Below are 15522 nucleotides of genomic sequence, written 5' to 3' on the forward strand. Positions count from 1 at the left end.
CAGAAAGGAAAAATTAAAAAAAAAAAAATGTACAGAAATATGTGAAAAGGTCACAAATTTTACAATGTGCAGAGATCAAACAAGTAGATGCTTACTCCCTCAAAAAAATAAATTAAATTATTATTATTATTATTATTATTATTAAATTATTAAATAAAATAGAGAGTGAATTTTCTAGTCCATTTTACTATTTGTACAGATTAGACCTTCAGCTATCTGGGCTGGCGTATTCCAGCGAGACGTGTAGACAGTGGCCATACTTGCCATGCACACCTGTCATAGCACAAGCAATATATGATGGCGGGCAAAGTCTAAATCACTTCCAGGGACGCGTCTCTCCTATTTGAACTGGTTGTCAATCAGCGTTCCCTTCATTTTGTCCTTCCTCGCTTCAAATTCAGCCTGTGGAAAGAAAACATCAGTGAATAATAAGTCGAAATTGTACCTTGAACCAAACGTCTGGTGCTCGTAAAGCCCCTGTGGCTCTTCAAGGCTGAAACACGTGTCACACGTGCGCTGGAAATACTCGCAGCAGCTTCAATTACAACCAATATACGTCCTAATGACCGATGGGATTTCTATTCAGGTGCAGGATGGCACATGGTAAATAGGCTAAATGACTGAGATTCGGCAACTGCTTATATTCATGCTACATGGGTACCAATAAAGAGGATGGCAGGGGCCAATGGAAGCGTTTAGTGTCCAATATGAAGGATTAGATTAAATCTGGCTTTACTGCAGCCGCTAAGTGCTTTGTGGAGACCACAACCACAATAAACAGTATATAATAGCCCAGTTGTAACTTATTGCTAATGCTGGTTTCACACTAACTATCGATTCTGTGGACTAGAAAGCAAACGAGGTTGTAAATCCAATATATATATATATATATATATATATATATATATATATATATATATACATATATATATATATCCTACTATCCTATCCTACTAATCCTACTTCCTATCCTTATCCTAACCTATCCTACTAATCCTTGTGTGTTTGTTACTCAATCACGCAAAAACGGCTGAATGGATTTGAATGAAATTTGGCACATAGATAGTTTGTAACCTCGATTAACACATAGGCTACTTTTTATCCCAGTAAATGACATGGCTTCGCGATTGTTATGAATTTATGTTCACATTCTATATTACATTGCTCTTGCAGCAGATTATCTCAGGTTCTGATAAAGCCAGGGCTGTTATCTCTCTATGTAAACACTCAGCTAACTCTCAGTCCATTGTGTACATGCATTTGCATATTATCTGATCTGCTCCAGGCAGTGCTGAGACACTGGATGGGAAAACACCTTTAATCCAAATTAGCAGTTTGCTACTTTTAAACATGCCGGGAAAAAGAAAATCTAATTTGTTTCAAAATGCTAAGACAACAAGAGCTATGAAGGTAGCCAGAAGTCACAGAGTTCTCCTCAAGCGGAGCTGAGGGGGATCATCGGCACTAACAACACGCTCATTATACGGCATCCCAGCGAGATGCCGAGATGCCGGAACAATCACGGGCACAGCGCAAGGAACATGTTTAGTGGCTGGCCAGCTTGACAGCTGCCGAAATGCCAGAGCAGGTGGTTCATCAACGCCAACAACACGCTCATTATATGGCTTCCCAGCGAGCTGCTGAGATGCCAAAACAATCACAGGCACAGTGCAAGGAACGAGTTCAGCAGCAGGCCAGCTTGACAGCTGCCGAAATGCCAGAGCAGGTGGATCATCAGCACACTCATTATATGGCGTCCCAGCAAGCTGCCGGAATAATCACAGGCACAGCGTGAGGAACAAGTTCAGCAGCAGGACAGCTTAAAAGCTGCCGAAATACCGGAGCAGGCAAACCATCGACGGCAACAATTTGCTGAATATAGGCGGGTCATCAACACCAACAACACACAGACAATACGTACCAGCTCCTGCAGTCTTCTCTTGCTCATTCTTTTCCTCTCCAATTGCTTCTCGATCACCTTTGCATTCTCGGCATAGGAATCCGTCACTTCTCTCTGTTAAATTAGAACCAAATGTGAGGGCGACGTGAAAGTCAGAACTATGCGAGTATTCATGATAATCTGTTTATAGCATCTGCAACCACTACTGAGACTATAGATCAAAATATACGGTAGACATTGTGTCAAGGTTGGTAAAAATACATTTAAAAATGTTGTGTTCCACCTACCGCCTCTATCTCCTCCTCCTCTTCATCTATTGTGGAGACAGTAACAGAGCTGAACTTGCTCATGTCTTTAGTGCGTTTGGTCATCATCACCTAAGAGAGCGGTTAAAAAAACAAACAAAAAAAAAAACAACATAATCTGATGTAAAGCTTGCATAAAAAAGTAAAATTATGTCTGACCGTCACAGGAACTGTCCTTGACCTCTGTATAACTGCAGGACTCGGCCGATGTTGTAGCTTTGTGCCTCGGGGAAGGAACAGAACATTGTCCACTTAATATCCTCTGCGCCTTATAGAAGGCCATGTCCTGACCTGACAATAACATCTCATCCCCAGCTGAACAGGAGTAGTCGCTCAAGACATTAACTATCACAATAAAAAAGATAATATACTGTATATACTCGAGTATAAGCCGACTTTTTTAGCACATTATTCATGCTGAAAAAGCTCTCCTTGGCTTATACACGAGTCAGGGTCCACGGAGCACAGAAAACTGGAAGGACCTGGAAGGGGGAGGTCATTTAGTGCTACTGCTCTGTGATTGGCTTGTTATGAGGTCACGTGACTGTGATGTCATCAAAGGTCCTGTAGCCACTGGTATGTAACATTTGCAGATAAGGGTGAGTCTAAATCCTAGTAGCTCCGCCCACACCAGTCCAATCACATGGTCATGACGTCATCAGAGGTCTTTAGCACACTAGGATTTATCATCTACCCTGCAGATGAGTGGCCGGGATTTATTGTGTCTTATGGAAGATGTCTGTTCTATGGAGGAGAGGAAGCTACAGTAAAGTGACACACACAGGACCTTCCTTTAGTTACTCTGCCTATTAATGTCAGGCATTTGGGGTTATTAATTTAGTTTCAGTAACTCCATGTGCCTCACATTAATAACAGTTAACCCTATCATGTCCCTCATATTAACCACATGAGGACCGCCGTACGTAAATTTACGGCCTCATGTGCTGGTACCTAAAGACCGGACTATTGCCGAAATACGTCCGGCCTTTAGGTACCTTTCTGGCGGGGGAGGGGTGCGGGGGGGGGGGGGGGACAGGGGTTAGGTGTTACTAACACCTAACCCCTTCCTCCATAACGTCCAGTCGGAACTGAGTCCTACTGGACGTGTTAACCCTTTTGATCACGCCGTCAAACATCACGGCGCGATCGAAAGGGATCCGCCGACAGGTTAACCCGATCGGCACCCCCCGCGGCGAGATCGGGGGGGTGCTGATGTCAGTACAAGGTAGTCTGGGGTCTGGCCAGTGACCCCAGACTACCGGAGCCCCCACATACCTGGTGATCCTGCCAGGCGGTGGAGGAAGTGAGCGATGTGTCTCACTTCCTCTGCAGCTTACAGGACACGAGCAGGCTCATGTCCTGCTCGTGTCCTGTCTGCTATTGTGCAGAATCAGTTGATGCTTTCATCAAAGCATCAACTGATTCAAGTGTCCTAAAAGGACACATGAAAAAGTAAAAAAAAAGTTTAAAAAAAATAAATAAAGTGTATGAAAAAAGTAATAAAGTTCTAAAGTCCAAAAATCCCTTTTTTCTATACAAAATGAATTATATAAAAAAAAGCACTAAAAATGAAAAAAAGCAATGCATATTTGGTATCGCCGCATCCGTAACAACCTGTACAATAAAACTGAAATAATATTTAATGTACACGGTGAACGTCGGAAAAAAACCCCGGAAAAAACTCGCCGGAAATAATGATTTTTTGCCATCTCATCCTACAAAATATGCTATAAAAAGTGATCAAAAAGTCATATTCACCCCACAACAGTACCAATAAAAAGCGCACATTTTCCCGCAAAAAATAAGCCCTCAACCAACACTGTCAACCGAAAAATAAAAATGTTACGCCTCTCAGAAGATGGCAATGCAAAAAACATTGATTTATGTCCCCATATGTGTTTTTGTTCTGCAGACTTAGTATAGCATAAAAAAAATAACATAAATGAGGTATCGCCGTAACCGTACCGACCCGCAGAATAAAGGACACATGTCACTTATACTGTACGCTGCATGGCGAAAAATTTAAAATGTAAAACTCAATGCAGGATTGATTTTTTTTTTTTTTTTATCCAGCAAGAAAGAGTTAATAAAATGTAATCAGTAAGTTGTAGGCACCCAAAGATGGTGTCATTACAAAATGCATCTCATCCCGCAAACAACAAGCCCTTATATGGCCATGTCACCAGAAAAATAAAGAAAATATAGCATCTAGCAATGTCAAGGCAAAACCCCCCAAAAATCGCCAAATTATTAGAACACAACTGGCTGCGGCAGGTAGGGAATATATAAGCTGTGCGAGCGGATATCAGGGGATACCCCAGATTTACAGCTTATGAGCGAAAAGACACCAGAAGTGACCCCCAAAGTGACCCCCAGAGTGACTCCCCCAATCATAGGAGCTACTGGGACATAGTAGGGAATTTGGTGTCTGCAATGTTCTCCGCACTGCTTATATATTCCCTCTTCGCCATCCGCTGTGCAGTCACGTCTGGGATACTAATACTCACTACACCCCCTGATAAATTCTTTGAGGGGTGCAGTTTTCAAAATGGGGTCACTCCTTTGGGGAATCCGCTTTTCTGGTACCTTACAAGCTCTACAAACATGACATGGCGTTCAAATACCAAACATCCAAATCTGTGCTCCAAAAGCCACATAGCGCTCCTTCGCTTCTGCGCCCTGCTGTGCACCCAAACTGCAGTTTATGCCACATGTATGACACATGTATGACACTGGTGTACCCGTTATATCGGACGTAATGTCATATGTGGTATAAACTGATATTAGGGCACAGCTGGACGCAAAAGGGAAGAAGGGTTATTGGGTTTTTGGAGCGCAGACGGTTTGGTTTTTGGATGCCATGACACTTTTGTAGAGCTGAAACGCCAGTAAAGTGGAATCCCCTGATATGTGACCTTATTTTGGAAACTACACCCCTGAAGGATTTCTCCAGGGGTACAGAGAGCATTTTTAACCCCCAAGTGTTGCTATAACTTATTATCCATAAATGAATATGCAGATGATTGTGAGAGGTGAAAATGACAATTTTTCCAGGAATCCGTCATTTCAGTGCGCAATATGTTGTGCCCGCCTTGTATCAGAGATGAACGCTCTGAAAGCTGTTGTGCCCGGGATACCCGCTTACCAGTTTTTGGAGTGTCTCTGCTGACATAAGTTGGGCACAACATATCGGGCACTAAAATGGCAAATCTCTGGAAAAATTTCATTTTTAACTTCTCATTATCAGCTGTGATTCATTTCTGGAAACTAAATAAATGCAACCCTCAAGGGTGAAAAATGCTCGCTACACCACTTGATAAATCCCATGAGTGGGGTAGTGTTCAAAATGGGGTGACATGTCTGTGGATTCCACTTTATTGGCAATTCAGGGGCTTTGCAAAAGTGGCATGACTTCCAAAAACCAAACTGTGCTCCAAAAACCAAAATAGCGCTCCTTCCCTTCTGTGCCTTACTGTGCCCAAACAGCCATTTATACCCACATATGGCATTAAGTACGTTATCCGGGGTACACCAGTGTCATACATGTGGGCATACACTGCTATTTGGGTACCCAGCAGGACGCAGATGTGAAGGAGCGATATGTGCTTTTGGAGTGCAGATTTATATTCTTTGTTTTTGGACACCACGTCACATTTGCAGAGGCCCTAAAATTGTCCCTACAAAATGGGGTCACTTCTTGGTGAATTCCAGTTTACTGTCACCTGTGTAGTTTCTAAAATGGGGTCACAATGGGGGGTTTCCATTGTATTGATACTTTAGGGGCTCAGCTAATGCGACATGGCACCTGAGAACTATTCCAGCCACATCTGCTTTCTAAAAGCCAAATAGCGCTCTTTCCATTCTGAGCACCACCATATACCCATACAGCAGATTATGGCCACATATGGGGTATTGCCGTGTTAAGAAGAAATTGTGTAACAAACTCTGGGGGGCTTTTAATTCTTCAGCTACTTGCAAAATTAAAAATATGGCGCTAAATGGACGATTAATTGGAAAAAAAAGTAATTTTTCATTTTTACGTCCCATTGTTAATAAAATCTGTGAATCAGCTGTGAGGCCAAAATGCTTACCAAACCCCTAGATAAATTCTATGAGGGGTGTAGTTTCCAAAATGGGGTCACTTTTAGGGGGTTTCCACTTTATTGGTACACTAGGGGCTCTGCAAATGCGACATGGCACCTGAAAAATATTCCAGCAAAATCTGCCCTTCAAAAGCCGAACAGCGCTCTTTCCATTCTGCGCCCCGCCATGTTCCCATACAGTAGATTATGGCCACATATGGGGCATTTCTGTGTTCAGGAGAAATTGTGTAACGAACTTTAGGGAGCTTTTTTTCCTTTATCCTCTTGTGAAAATGAAAAATTTGGGGCTAAATTGACAGTTTGTTGGAAAAAAAGTAAATTTTCATTTTCATGTCCCAATGTTAATAAAATCTGTGAAACAGCTGTAGGGTCAAAATGCTCACTCTACCCTTTGATATGTTCTGTGGGGGGTGTAGTTTCCAAAATGGGGTCACTTTTAGGGGGTTTCCACTGTATTGGTTCTCTAGGGGTTCTGCTAATGCGACATGGCACCTAAAAATTATTCCAGCAAAATCTGCCATCCAAAAGCCAAATAGAGCTCTTTCCATTCTGAGCCCCGCCATGTTCCCATACAGTAGATTATGGCCACATATGGGGCATTTCTGTGTTCAGGAGAATTTGTGTAACGAACTTTAGGGAGCTTTTTTTCCTTTATCCTCTTGTGAAAATGAAAAATTTGGGGCTAAATTGACAGTTTGTTGGAAAAAAAGTAAATTTTCATTTTCATGTCCCAATGTTAATAAAATCTGTGAAACAGCTGTAGGGTCAAAATGCTCACTCTACCCTTTGATATGTTCTGTGGGGGGTGTAGTTTCCAAAATGGGGTCACTTTTAGGGGGTTTCCACTGTATTGGTTCTCTAGGGGCTCTGCTAATGCGACATGGCACCTAAAAATTATTCCAGCAAAATCTGCCATCCAAAAGCCAAATAGCGCTCTTTCCATTCTGAGCCCCGCCATGTTCCCATACAGCAGAATATGGCCACATATGGGGTATTGCCGTGTTCAGGATAAATTGTTTAACAAACTTTGGGGGGCTTTTACTCCTTTAACCCCTTGTGAAAATGAAAACTTTGGGGATAAAGTGACATTTTAGTAATTTTTCTTTTACACATTCCAATGTTAGTAAAATCTGTGAAACAACTGTACGGTCTAAATACTGACTATACCCCTTGATGAATTCCGTGAGGGGTGTAGATTCTAAAATGGGGTCACTTTTGGGGGGTTTCCATTGTTTTGGTACGCTAAGGGCTCTGCAAATGCGACATGGTGCCTGAAAATTATTCCAGCAAAATATGCTGTTCAAACACCCAGTGTCGCTCCTTCCCTTTCGTGCACTGCTGTGTACCCAAAAATCAGTTTACACCCACATGTGGGGTATTTATGTGTACGGGAGAAATTGCATAACAAAATCTGAGATGCATTTTCTCCTTTAACCCTTTGTGAATGTGTTAATTTTAGGTCTAAATGAATGTATTAGTGAAAAAAAAATGAAATGTCTAAATTTGACCTCCATATTATTTTTATTCTTATGAAATGCTTAAAGGGCTAACAAACATCCCAAATGCTGTTTTGAATAATTTGAGGGGTGTAGTTTTGAAAATGGGGTGATTTATGGGGGTTTCTATTATATAGGCCTTTATAATTCCTTTCAGAACTGAAGTGTTCCCTAAAAAATTAGTTTGAGGAATTTTCTTGTAAATCTGGAAAATCGCTGTTACACTTGTAAGCCTTGTAACATCCAAAATTAATTAAAAGACAATCAAAAGATGATGCCGATATAAAGCAGAGATATGGGAGATAATATTTATTCATGTATTTGGATGGTATGACTATCTACCTGAAAAGCAGAGAATTTCACATTTTGAAAATTGCAATTTTTTCCAAATTTCCATCAAATTTGCTAGTTTTTTTTATAAATAAATACAAAAATATTGATTAGTGTTTACCACTAACATGAAGTATAATGTGTTACGAAAAAACAATCTCAAAATCACTTGTGTAAGTTAAAGCGTCTCAAAGTTATTGCCATTTAAAGTGACACATGTCAGTTTTGAAAAAAGAGGCCCGGTCCTTAATGTACTTCTGGGCCTGGTCCTTAACCGGTTAACCTCTGCGTGCCCCATATAAGGGTTACTAATATGTGAGACACATGAGGGCACTAATGAAGGAACTTAATTATGAAGATACCTAATTATTACCTCCATATGTCCCACATATCAGTAACTCTTATGTGAGGCACACAGGGGGTTAATGTGAGGGACATGATGGGGTTAACTGCTATTACTATGATCCCCATGGAGTTACTAAGCTGTAATGCACATGACCAGACTTTTTATCTGCAATGGTGGTTCCCCCCCCCCCTCGGCTTATACTCGAGTCAATAAAGTTTTCCCAGTTTTTTGTGGTAAAATTAGGGGCCTTGGCTTATATTCGGGTCAGCTTATACTCGAGTATATATTGTACCTTCTTAGGTGGATCAGGTTTTTGGGTGTAGATGTTTGTTTTGCCAAAACCTTGTCCAAACTTGACCTATGCTCCATTGAAGATGAAAGTTGCGGGGGCATTCTTCTTCTGGTGCTGGTAGAATAAAGGAAGACTGCACCTGGAGAGGAGGACAATGACATATACTGTAGTGAAGTACAAAGAGGAGAAGAAAAAGCTAAAGATTCCTGAATTACTTTGAAAATCGGTGGGAAAAAGACAACAACAAAAAAACTATGCAGGTAAACTATGAAACTTTCAGTGTATTTCCTGCATGGGACAAGCTTTACTACTAAATAATACAAGCTGATCCCCAGAGCCGCACAATAATATCTGCAGGATACAGTGGATTGCTGATAGTCTGTACTCTGCTTCTCCAGCTCTTCCTAGTTCTACTATTGACTAGTGAAGAAATTCCTGACCACAGTTTGCAGTGAAAGGACAAAGACTCCAATGAACAGTTTAACAATGGCAAATTACTTGATTTAATAAGATTAAAATGCCCAGTTCAACCTGTAATCCTACCATGTTGTTCCAGCGGAAAGCAAAACCTCATGCCAATTGTTATAGGAAAAGAAATCCTTCCTAACCAAAGGGAATATCTGACAATAAGGCTCATTATGGGTAAAAGCAATCCCCTGCCGCCCCTCTTCTAAAGGTTTCTGAATCTCTTGCCAACCTCTACTTCCAGGAGCCTCTTAGGGTAAGTTTAGACGGGTTTTTTTGGACCGGAACCTGGGGCGGAGGCCACCTCGCGTTCTGGTCCAAAAAGCGAGTAGCCGAGACTGAATGGCGGTGCAATGCATCGGCATCCAGTCGCGTGCTCCACGCCGGATTAGGCCCAATGAATGGACCTAGATGGGAGGAGGGAGTGTCTTCAGGCCGAATCGCAAGGCGAAAGAGCCTGAAGAATGAGCCGTCTTTTTGGTCAGGATTTTGAGGCGGATACGGCCTCAAAATCCAGACCAAAAATCTCAGTGTGAACTTACCCTTAAATAGATTTTCTGGCCTCAAATGGAATTTTTAATTCTGAGGACCTTTTCATGGGATAGGTCATCAGTAGGTGTTCCATGGGGGTCTGATACAAAGACCCAGCACAGACTATTCTGGCAGCCTCCGATGGATAGGTCCTCAGCATGAAAAATCTATTTGGGAGTCAGAAAACAGATAACAGTCCGTGGAGTCTCATCTTCCTCTTGTTTGGTGCAAGCTGGACACATATCACTATATCCTGGTCAGGCCTAGAGTGTGACAACCTGCTCCAGCAGATGGCGCTGTGCTCAAGAGCCGAAGTATTGTCAAATAGTAATGATAAGGGACAGGCTAATGGTACAGGGACCACAACATTAACCCCTTATTCCTGTGGTCCATAAATCCCAATTATATTGTCCCTTCTAGAAACGACAGACTTGACACACATCACATTACTACTAGAGATGAGCGAACACTATTCAAAACAGCACGCGGGGGGTTAAGCAACCGGCCGCCGGCAAAGTCTGCATGCCGGCAGCTTCCATTCATTTCTATGGGAGTGTGCTATTCGAAACAGCTGTTCCAAATAGTGTTCGCTCATCTCTGATTACTACTATTGTCCTTTTTCCTTCCCAAGACCTCTTTCTCTTTCCACTGGAGCATAGGGGATTCTAAATAAGTCAGAAACACCATATATTCCCGCATCGAATGGTCTTAAAATAGAATATGGGATTTCTCCGAGGCACACGGCTGCCGGAGTGAGGTCTACAGCACAGCGTAAAGCTAGAGAGAGCGAAGCTGATCTGCTTTATATTATTTTACAGGAGACATCAGTTGGTGCTCCCCGGCCCCGAAACCCTGAACACAGGAAGAGGATTACTCCGGGTTCAGTTATACTCGGAATATAGGAGCGCTGTCATTTACCAAAGCGGTCTTAAAGAAAACCATGGTATGGTTGCTTGGTGGAAAGTTCTTATAAGTAGGGTTGTTAAATATCTTGTATTTGCTGGTGAGACTTGTACCACGTGTTGTAGGCCTTATCACGATGGGAGGAGTCAGCTTGTTATAAATCAGTGTAGAAGTTTATTAATATCTTGAAGGAAATCACAGGAACAGGGAAAATGTCCAAATAACAAAAATATCAGTCAATTGTCAATAGCTTATATCTTCAGATAAGTTAGGTTTCTTCATCTGGATATCTTGTAGTTACAGCTTGGTTCATGCTTGATCATCTGGTCTGGTCATCTGGGATATTCACAACATCTTGTCCAGGATGACAGAGAGGGATAGCAGACAGACCTGCCATAGATTCCCCATTGATTTCCCTCATGGATGACCACCATGGATAACAACCCCGACGTGTGTGTCTGTCACTCATTTATGTTCATGAGAGTGGGTGTTACCTTCCATCTTACAGCTATTTAAGGAGATTTCTACTATGGTGTACTCTAACCGCACCCATGTTCCCAGAATATAGCAAATATGATGTCAGTAGAGTGTTAAACCCCAGGTATGCTAGAGAATATTGTAAATATAATATTTAACAAGGGTTAAGCAAGTTTACTTTTCCATCTTGACATTGGGTCTGTTATCCACCTACATCAGTCAAAATTGGGAACGCACCTTCATTTAAAGAGGTGCACTACCATACTAGAAAAGGAGAATGTCTTCTAAACATATTCCTCTGTCGTGCAGGAGTCTAGCTGTCAGTCATCGGAGAGTGGTGGCGCATGCTCAACTATATCAAAATGTCTAATACATTTATATAAAATATTTACACCCCTCTCCATAGTCTTCTATGAAGACCGGTACATACATTTACATCATGTGCAGGTGCCCAATGGGGCTACCAAGAGGTTCCCATGTTTCTCTCAATTTATTATATGTTTATATCAATAAAAAGCAATGCTTGAATAATACCAAGATACAGTCTCCAAATAATACCACCATTATATCATATTTACAGTACAGTCCTTAGGGTCGGCCCTTCACCTTATACCACATTCAGCCCTGACTTTTAGTATGTGAAAAAACTGAATCAATTTTAGTTAACACAAGTGTGAGATATGTAAGACAAGTCAATTTTCTATTTACTAATCCATCATCCTCAGGTTACAGAAGCGGAAGGCAGTTTATAACGCAACGTCTTAGATTAGCAAGTACACTCTACCCATTCTCTCTAGCCTATAATGGCTGCTTAAGGCTAAGGCCCCCGTGTTGTGGAAATGCAGCTTTTTTGTTGTTGCAGATTTTGCTGCGGATTTTTAAGCCAAAGCCAAGAATGGCTACAAAAGGAATGGGAAATATATAGGAAGTTCTTATACTTCTCCCTTCTGCTAAATCCATTCCGGGCTTTAGCTCAAAAAACCAAACAAACTGCGTTTTCGTAACATGGGGCCTCAGCCTAAAGGGGTTTGGGGGGTATTTTAACACTGATGGCCTGTACTTAGGATTGGACATAAATATCAGATTGATGGAAATCTGACACCCAGAACCCCTGCTGATCAGCTTTTAGGCAAGTTCTACCTCCTTTCACAGGCCTATGATGTCAGGTTTGCTAGTTCACACGGGGGCAATGAGGCAGATTTTGAAAGCAGATTTGGCCTCAAAATCTGCCTCCACACAATGGTGGTCTAAGGGCTCGTTCACACGGGGAGCAGTGGGCCGGATTTTGGCACAGAGTGACGCGGGGAGCCGCGTCACTCTTGGGTCAAAACCCGCCTACCATGACCATCGCAGTCGCGGCTTCCCCCTCCGGAGTCGGCTCAAATGAATGGGCCGATACCAGAGGTTGCTGCCTCAGCGAGCTGCGGAATCTGCCTGAAGAAAGGGCGGCTCGCTTCTTTTTTCCGCTAGTGACGACTTGCCGCTAGCGGAAAAAAGAACGCTAGTGGTCTCCATAGACCACCATTGTATGGAGGCGGAATTTGAGACAAAATCCGCTGTCAAAATCCGCCTCCTTGCCCCCATGTGAACTAGCCCTATGGAGACTGCTAGCTTTTTTTTTTCTGCTAGCAGAAAAAAGCGACATGACCTTTCTTCAGGCGGATTCCGCCTGAGGAAAACAATAGAAGTGAATGGGAGGCGAAAAACACCTAGCTTTTTTTTTTTTTTTTTTTTTTTTTTTTACAGTCCATTCATTTTAGGGGAGGGGAAAACTACCTGGCGTTTTCTGAAGCAGTTTTTACCAGCAGTGTTTTTGCTCCAGGAAAAGCTCAAAAAAACACCTCAAGGTTAAAAAAATGCTTCCGAGTTAGGAAGAGGTTTTTTTTTAGGACCAAAATAAGCCAGGAGGTTTTTACGTGTTAACTAGCCCTTAAGTTGGAGGAGACATGCTGGGGGAGCGGGGGAGGGGCAGAAAATGGAGCAGAGCCCGCGTCCCCCAAGCACAGTACCTGCAACGGCGGCGCTGTCAAAGGTGGTAGGCAGCAGCGGAGGGGGACGGGACAGCGGCTGTATCAGGCAAGATGGCAGCCACTTCATGGGAGGCCAGGTAGTGGAGGGCCTGGAGCACAGATACTCGGTCAGCGTGGGTTGCCTGGAGCGGCCAACAGCAGGAGCAGGAGAGGCAGGTTGGGCAGTCTTCCTCCCCATGGAGCGGGTGAGTGAAGTGGTCGGTCCCTAAAGCAGGCAGGTGGAGTAGGAGCTTGGCTCACATGCATCCTACTCCATCAGTGTCTCAGCCACGCCCCTGAGTGCATTCTTGAAGTTTAGAACTACCTCTTTATACAGTCATGGCCAAAAGTTTTGAGAATGACACAAATCTTATATTTTCACATGATCTGCTGCCCTCTGGTTTTTATGTGTGTTTGTCAGATGTTTTTATCACATACAGAAATATAATTGCAATCATATTATGAGTAACAAAAGCTTATATTGACAGTTAGAATGAGTTAATGCAGCAAGTCAATATTTGCAGTGTTGACCCTTCTTCTTCAGGACCTCTGCAATTCTCCCTGGCATGCTCTCAATCAACTTCTGGACCAAATCCTGACTAATAGCAGTCCATTCTTGCACAATCAATGCTTGCATTTTGTCAGAATTTGTAGGTTTTTGTTTGTCCACCCGTCTCTTGATGATTGACCACAAGTTCTCAATGGGATTAAGATCTGGGAAGTTTCCAGGCCATGGACCCCAAATCTCTATGTTTTGTTCCCTGAGCCATTTAGTTATCACCTTTGCTTTATGGCAAGGTGCTCCATCATGCTGGAAAAGGCATTGTTGATCACCAAACTGCTCTTGGACGGTTGGGAGAAGTTGATCTTGGAGGACATTCTGGTACCATTCTTTATTCATGGCTGTGTTTTTCGGCAAGACTGTGAGAGAGCCAATTCCCTTGGCTGAGAAGCAACACATGAATGGTTTCAGGATGCTTTACAGTTGGCATGAGACGAGACTGGTGGTAGCGCTCACCTCGTCTTCTCCGAATAAGCTGTTTTCCAGATGTCCCAAACAATCGAACAGGGGATTCATCAGAGAAAATGACTTTACCCCAGTCCTCAGCAGTCCACTCCCTGTACCTTTTGCAGAATATCAGTCTGTCCCTGATGTTTTTTCTGGAGAGAAGTGGCTTCTTCCCTGCCCTCCTTGAGACCAGGCCTTGCTCCAAGAGTCTCCGCCTCACAGTGCGTGCAGATGCACTCACACCTGCCTGCTGCCATTCCTGAGCAAGCTCTGCACTGCTGGTAGCCCAATCCCGGAGCTGAAACACTTTTAAGAGATGGTCCTGGCGCTTGCTGGTCTTTCTTGGGCGCCCTGGAGCCTTTTTGCCAACAATGGAACCTCTCTCCTTGAAGTTCTTGATGATGCGATAGATTGTTGACTGAGGTGCAATCTTTCTAGCTGCGATACTCTTCCCTGTTAGGCCATTTCTGTGCAGTGCAATGATGACTGCACGTGTTTCTTTAGAGATAACCATGGTTAACAGAAGAGAAACAATGATGCTAAGCACCAGCCTCCTTTTAAAGTGTCCAGTGATGTCATTCTTACTTAATCATGACAGATTGATCTCCACCCCTGTCCTCATCAACACCCACACCTGTGTTAATGGAGCAATCACTGAAACGATGTTAGTTGGTCCTTTTAAGGCAGGGCTGCAATGATGTTGAAATGTGTTTTGGGGGATAAAGTTCATTTTCTAGGCAAATATTGACTTTTCAAGTAATTGCTGTTAAGCCGATCACTCTTTATAACATTCTGGAGTATATGCAAATTGCCATTAGAAAAACGGAAGCAGTAGACTTTGTAAAAATTAATATTTGTATCATTTTCAAAACTTTTGGCCATGACTGTAACTGATGGAGTCTTCCTTGGAGTGACTTTTCTTCCAGAAGTGTTATGCAAATGCTCCGTCCCTTAAAACACGTCACAGTTTTCTTGTCAGGATCATTTGCCTGTGTTGCCTATTGATTGGTTGAGCTCTGATGTGAGAAGGGGGCTGAAAGAATGGGGGGGTATTATAGAAGGGAGGAGAGAGGATACGCCAGAGAACTTTTCACTAAGAACCAGCACTCTCTCCCAACATAGTACTCAGTGGAGCTCCTGATGCACTAGCATAAATGGGTTAGAGTTATTCCCCTTGTCAGAACAGAATGGCAGCACCACTCACTCTCACCGCTGATAACAGTCTTTTTAATGGAGGACCTTTCATGTCCTATGACATTAGTGCTGTTATATACCACTAGAAAACTGACAGTGTGCTGAGACCCTGCACGCTTCCAATACCTTGCATTAACCCTTAATGCCACATGTGTGGCCTTC

General features: G+C 42.8%; 1 pseudogene; it reads right to left on the bottom strand.

Annotated features, from left to right (window-relative positions):
- Nucleotides 1–285: 285 nt before the first annotated feature.
- LOC142210024 (STING ER exit protein-like) lies at nt 286–13356 on the bottom strand (annotated as a pseudogene).
- Between the last annotated feature and the right edge of the window lie 2166 nt (nt 13357–15522).

The sequence above is a fragment of the Leptodactylus fuscus genome, chromosome 6 (genome assembly GCF_031893055.1).
Source record: "Leptodactylus fuscus isolate aLepFus1 chromosome 6, aLepFus1.hap2, whole genome shotgun sequence".
Lineage (NCBI taxonomy): Eukaryota > Metazoa > Chordata > Amphibia > Anura > Leptodactylidae > Leptodactylus > Leptodactylus fuscus.